The sequence below is a fragment of the Miniopterus schreibersii genome (genome assembly GCF_964146895.1).
Source record: "Miniopterus schreibersii genome assembly, chromosome: 6".
In the NCBI taxonomy this organism is placed as follows: Eukaryota; Metazoa; Chordata; class Mammalia; order Chiroptera; family Miniopteridae; genus Miniopterus; species Miniopterus schreibersii.
In genome coordinates, this window is record NC_138107.1 from 16,382,524 (window position 1) to 16,388,523 (window position 6,000).

Consider the following 6,000-nt stretch of genomic DNA (forward strand, 5'->3'; position numbering starts at 1 on the left):
TATTTGTTTTTTATTCTCACTGGAGGATATGTTTTGAGTGATTTTAGAGAGAGGGGACGGAAGGGAGAGAGTGAGAGAGAAACATCAATCAGTTGCCTCCACATCGGTTGTGCCCTGACCGGGAATCGAACCCGCAACCTTTGGTGCACAGGGTGACACTCCAACCAACTGAGCCACACCAGCCAGGGTGGTAGTTGTACTTTTTAAATTGTTGAGGAATCTCCATACTGTTTTCCATAATGGCTACATTCCCATCAAGAGTGCACAAGGATTCCCTTTTCTCCGCCTCCTCACCAATACTTGTTACCTTGTTTTTTGTCTTGTTTTGATGGTAACCATTCTAACAGATGTGAACTGATATCTCATTGTGATTTTGACTTGCATTTAACTCATGATTAGTGATGTTGAGCACCTTTTCATGTATCTGTTGGCCATCTGTACATCTTCTTTGGAAAAAATATCTATTCAGTTCCTCTGCCCATTTTTAAAATCAGATTGTTTTTTGCAATTGTATGAGTTGTATGAGTTATTTACATATTTTGTATATTAACCTCTTAACAAATATATGATTTGACCACATTTCTCCCACTCCATGGGTTGCCTTTTTGTTTTATTGATGGTTTCCTTTGCTATGCAGAAGCTTTTAAATTTGATGTGTGGTCCTAGTTGTTTATTTGCTTGTGTTGTTTTTTGCTTTGCTGGTAAATAAATTTTAAAAAATCATTGCCAAGACCAATTACCAAGGAGCTTACCCAATATGTTTTCTTTTTGGAGTTTTATGGTTTCAGGTCTTATGCTTAAGTCTTCAATCTGCTTTGAGTTGGGTTTTGTGTTTATTGTAAGATAGTGGCTCAGCTTCCCTTTTTTGCATATGGCTGTCCAGTTTTCCCAGCATCATTTATTGAAGAGGCCGGTCTTTCTCCGTTGTATATTTTTGGTTCTGTGTCATAAATTAATGGACCGTAGATGCATGGGTTTATTTCTGGGCTCTCTCTTCTGTCACATTGATCTATGTATCTGTTTTTATGCCAATACCATACCGTTTAGATTACTATAGCTTCACAATGTAGTTTGAAATCAGGGAGTGTGATGCTTCCGGCTTTGTTGCTCTTTCTCGAGGTTGCTTTGGCTATTCAAGGTCATGAAAATTTTAGGATTGTTTGTTCCATTTCTGTTTTTTTGTTTGTTTGTTTTTTAAATATATCTTTATTGATTTCAGAGAGAGGAAAGGAGAGGGAGAGAGAGAGCTAGAAACATCAATGATGAGAGAGTCATTGATCTAGCCCACAACCCGGGCATGTGCCCTGACCGGGAATCAAACCCCGATCGCCTGGATCCTCGGTTGACGCTCAACAGCTGAGCCACGCACGGCCGGGCTCTTCCATTTGTGTTGAAAATGACATTGGAATTTTGATAGGAATTGCACTGAATCTATATATTGCTTTGGGTAGTATGAACATTTTAACAATGTTAATTTTTCAAACCATTAGCATGAAATATTCCATTTATTCATGTATTCTCCAGTTTCTTTCATCAATGTCTTACAGTTTTCAGTGTACAAGCCTTTAACTTCTTGGTTAAATTTATTCCTAGGTATTTTATTCTTTTTTATGCAATTGTAAATGAGATGGTCCTCTTAAATCTTCTTTCTGACAGTTCATTATCAGCGTATAGAAATGCAACTGATTGTTGTATATTGGTTTGTATCCTGCAATGTTACTGAATTCAGTTATTAGCTCTAACAGTTTTTGTGTGTGTAATCTTTAGGGTTTTCTATATATAATATCATGGTATCTGCAACTAAAGAGAGTTTTACTTCTTCCTTTATGACTTGGATGCCTTTTAATTTTTTTTCTTGCCTAAATTTTCTAGCCAGGGCTTCCAGTACTATGCTGCATAAAGTAGTAAGAGTGGGTATACTTGTCTTGTTCCTGGTCTTAAAGAAAAAGCTTTCTGTTGAAATTCCTCATCTTTCTCAAACCTACTTGTTCTCATTTACTTCCTAACTCAGTTAAAAGCCTGACCATATCTAGACATGCAGTCTCATCCTTCCACGCCACCATCCACTTGATGACCCAGCGCCACTGAGTGTCCCTCTGAAATGACTCTCTGTAGATCTCTCTTCTCCTTCCCCATTCTCCCTGGTTCAGGCACAGTTAATTTCATTTGGGGGGGGTGGATGGCGCTGGACCACTCCACTGGTTTAAAATCCAAGCTCATTCCTCGTTGTAATCTCACCTACTCACCACCTCCAAAGTCACTTTTGCAGAATACAGATTAGATCAAATCATTTCTCCCATAAAGACTGCGTGGTTTCTCCTCAATCTGATATATTTACAACCCAGGTGAACTGAAATCCCCCCTCCCCTGCCAAACTCCACTGCCACCTCCCCGTTTCAGAACACCTACACGTTTTTCGAACGTGACCTTTCCTTCATGTGGAATGCCAGCTCCCTTCTGTAGAGAGCTCCTAGTGCCTACTGGGATCCAGTCCAAATGTGAACTCTGCAGGCTCTTCCAGATTCTCTCCACCCTTCTTTCCCTGGGCTCCCTCTGAACCTGTTCCTGTTTCCATTAAATACTCACATTACCACTTATTTTCTTATCCAATTTTGCTAGATTGATTTCTGAAAGGCACGGGCCTCATTCACTCAGTCTCTGGCACAGGGCCTACACAGCACACAGTAGATGCTTAACAAACAACTGTTGATAAACTGAGTGGAGCGTACAGAAAGTGTGGGAAATGAGACCACAGAGGCTATCAAAGTTGGTCTCAACAAAGCTAGTTTCTGCAATATATATGAATAGCTGCAAATGATTATTCCAGTGGTTTTTGAAAGAGTGTGACATCTACTTACAAACAACAAAGCTCTCAAGTTCCCACTTATGCCTACTAAATGTTCATACCTGGAGAGAGCCACACCCTCCCAGATTTAGTTGGGCTCTGCAGGATCTGCACACAGGTCTTGGGATTCTGGAGCTTTAGTTGAGAACATTTTTCCCTCACAAAATTCAGTGGACTGGACTCGGGCAGGAGGTGTTCAATAAATGCAGACTTGATCTGCAGTGGGTTTGAAATCAAAGTGCAATCCACATTTCAGACTAATTCAGCTCAATGACTGATCATTCTTAATAGCTCTAAGGCTAAAGAAAATCTATGTGTAGACTGAAAAGCAGCCAAATGTTCACTCCCTGCCTTGTTCCACAATTAGTGCTGACCTGCTCTGTGATCCTTTCCAGCTTCTAGGTTTTTCCAGCTTCCTTGAGTCCCCAGAACGGAGGGGGCCAGTTAGGAAGTGTTGACCTGTGCCTGTGACACTTTTGTCCTGTGTTTTGAAGTTGATGTAATATGTGTGAAAGTTGAGTTGCACTATTTACAATGTCCTACTTTTCTTACAGCTTCCCCTGTGTGTGATAGGTTAAGCGGGATTTTGGCTGAAGGAAGGGGGAAGAGGGGGCTGCATGTTAAAGGGAGACCAGAAACCTGTTTTTACTAAAACGACACTTTAAAAAGCTTTGGCTTTTGAAGCCGTCCACTGAACCCTTCTATCCCAATGTAGGAAACAGCAAAGATTCAAAGCGTGCGCTCTGCTATATAATTCATTGTGCTATAAGAAAAAGACTGCAGTGCCTTAGAGAATGAATCATTAACTAAAAGTCAAATCCAGACACCTTGGAAACCAGTGAGACCAGGACGCAGCAGAGGGATCAGGTGGCTGAGATTTGCCTGCTCCCTCCGGTGACTTCCAGAGCGAAGCATCCCACGGGCAGGACGAACTCAGCACACTGTGCTCCCTTCTATTTCACTTTTCCAACTTGAAGTTATTTTTAGATGACCCAAGCCAGCTAATCCCAGGGAGGACAATTCCCGCTGCGCCTCAAAGCACCTTCCCCCTCCCCAGCACTTTCCTTTAAGCACTGGGAACGGAGCCTCGCGGTCTCCCCCGCTCTCGGTCCAGTCTACCTCCCCTACCCACCGCTCCAAACCTCAGTCCCGGGGACCACGGGCGTCTTTCTTTATCCTGCACTCACGCACCTGCTGCTGCTACTGAGAAGGCAAACCCTGGGGCCACCAGGAACGGGGAACAGGCTCTAAGAGACCCGCGCGCTCTAGCAAGGGGTCAAGGGAGACCTCTCTCCCCACAGCCGCCTCCCGGGCGTACAAAGGGATCAGGAGACCACCCCCCACGCCCGCCGCCACCCCTCGCCGCTCCCAAACCCGCGCGCGCTGGCCCGCCCCCTGCCGCTGTCCCGGGCACGGCCGGGGCGCAGCGCGCAGCCCTGGCAGGACCCGGTGCAGGGGCGAGAGGCCGGCGCGGTTACATAACCGACCTGATGGGCGTCCCCGACGCGCCGGCAGAGACAGAGACCGCGGCTCGGGCGCTGCGCTGGGCCGGCAAGTGCTGGCGCGGCGCTGCCCGCTCACCTGCCCGCTGCGGCGAGCGCGCGTGGGGGCGGGCGCGGGGCCCGCGGGCCTGAGTGTGCGGCCGTGCGCCGTGCGCCCCGCCTCCCGGTCTCCGGGTCCGCCGGTCCGTCGGTCCGCGGGTCTCTGCCTCCCGCGGGCTCCTCTCCACCACCTTCGCCGCCGACACCCGGGACAAAGCGGCTCCGGGGAGGGGCCGAGCCGCGGCTCTCGCCCGAGCCAGTGGAGATGGGCGCGCCCCCAGCTCCGACTCATCGGGCCAACCTCCAATCAGACCCCAGGAAACCCAAAGCCCCCGTCGGGCCTCTTCTCATCTCCTCCCGCCCCGACCCGGCGCCCCGCGGGGTCCCCCACCCTCTCCGCCTCCGGGGCGCGCACTCTGCCCGCAGCCCCTTACCTGCTCCTTTCCACCGGGGGTGCCCAGTGGAGGGGGTGGAGACCTTCTGGGGACCCAGCGCAAGAGCCTGTCCACGGGAGTCCCGGCCTCAGCGAGGAGGGGCTTCTCGGGGTCCCCGCCGGGGTGGGGGGCTTCTTGGGGCTGGGACTGGGGAGGGGGCTGATTCGGAAGCGCTGGGCGACTGGGCAAAAGAAAGTGGCCGAGAAGCCGACTGCGCGCGGGGCGCCCTGGCAGAGACTCTTCCTAGGAGCGGGCTGACCCCCCTCCCCTCCTGCTGGCGCTGGAAAGGTCGGGAAGCCCCTGGAAGGCGCTCGGGCGCTCGGCGGGGTGGGCGGTGGCGCCCTCTGGCTGGAGCCCCGCGCCCGCCCCGCCCACGCGCTGAAGGTGCCCTGCGCGGGCTTCGCGCTCGGCCGGGATTCGCGGCCGCGGGACCTGAGGACAGAGGGCTCCGAGGACTCCTATTGTGTGAGAGCCTGTGGCCCCAGGAACCGGGAGGGGAGCCGGTGTCACACAGTAAACGGTGGCGCGGGGAACGGGGTCTAGGGTAGATCTGCGGCTCCACGAACTTCACCCCAGCAGAAGCCTCCGCTTTTCAAAACAAAGCAATTCAGAGCCCCGAGGAAGCCTGTGGCTTATGGGTGGCACGGGTATGGGCAGGGCTGAGTCTCAGGGCAAGGAAATGTCAGAGATCCTAACAGAGAAAGTGGGGGGAATTGAAGGAAGAAGGGGGGTGCAGACAAACCTGAGTGAGGAAATGAATTAGATTTAAGTCAGTTTTGATTTCTGTCATCCTTCTAACTGCTGCATGGAAAGGCCTCGCTCCCTTTTCTTTTTATGCCTTTCTGTTTCCTAAAACAATATTAATATTGGATTGAAGCAATCTGTAAATTTCACAATTCTTCACTCACTCAGACGCCACAATTGTTTTTCCCCCAAGGTTAACAGAGATATGCATCCTTTACAAAACCAAAAGCACAAAAAGGTAGACCTCGACTCTTCTCGCTGATTAATCTGCAGTAATATAAATACAGAATTTCAGAGTTGAAAATGAACTCAGACTCCTACTCTCCCAAACTTCTTCTGAGTGTGTAAATCCACATAGTCACTGATTAAGATGAATTACACTAGTCCCTCCTGATCCAGAGTTTTGCTTTCCACCATTTCAGTTACCTATGGTCAA

At 49.2% G+C, this 6,000-nt stretch overlaps 1 protein-coding gene across 4 annotated transcripts in view; it reads right to left on the reverse strand.

Moving 5' to 3' along the window:
• The window catches only part of RCAN2 (regulator of calcineurin 2), a 229,619-nt gene extending 224,133 nt beyond the window's left edge, over window positions 1–5,486 (reverse strand). The window contains exon 1 of one of the 4 annotated variants that reach the window (XM_081140267.1): window positions 4,821–5,486. The gene's annotated coding sequence lies outside the window, so the exon portion shown is untranslated. Of the gene's footprint in view, window positions 1–4,036; window positions 4,236–4,332; window positions 4,616–4,820 lie in introns of those variants that run through there. The other 3 variants (XM_081140266.1, XM_081140269.1, XM_081140268.1) reach the window with 3 other exon arrangements.
• Window positions 5,487–6,000: the final 514 nt, after the last annotated feature.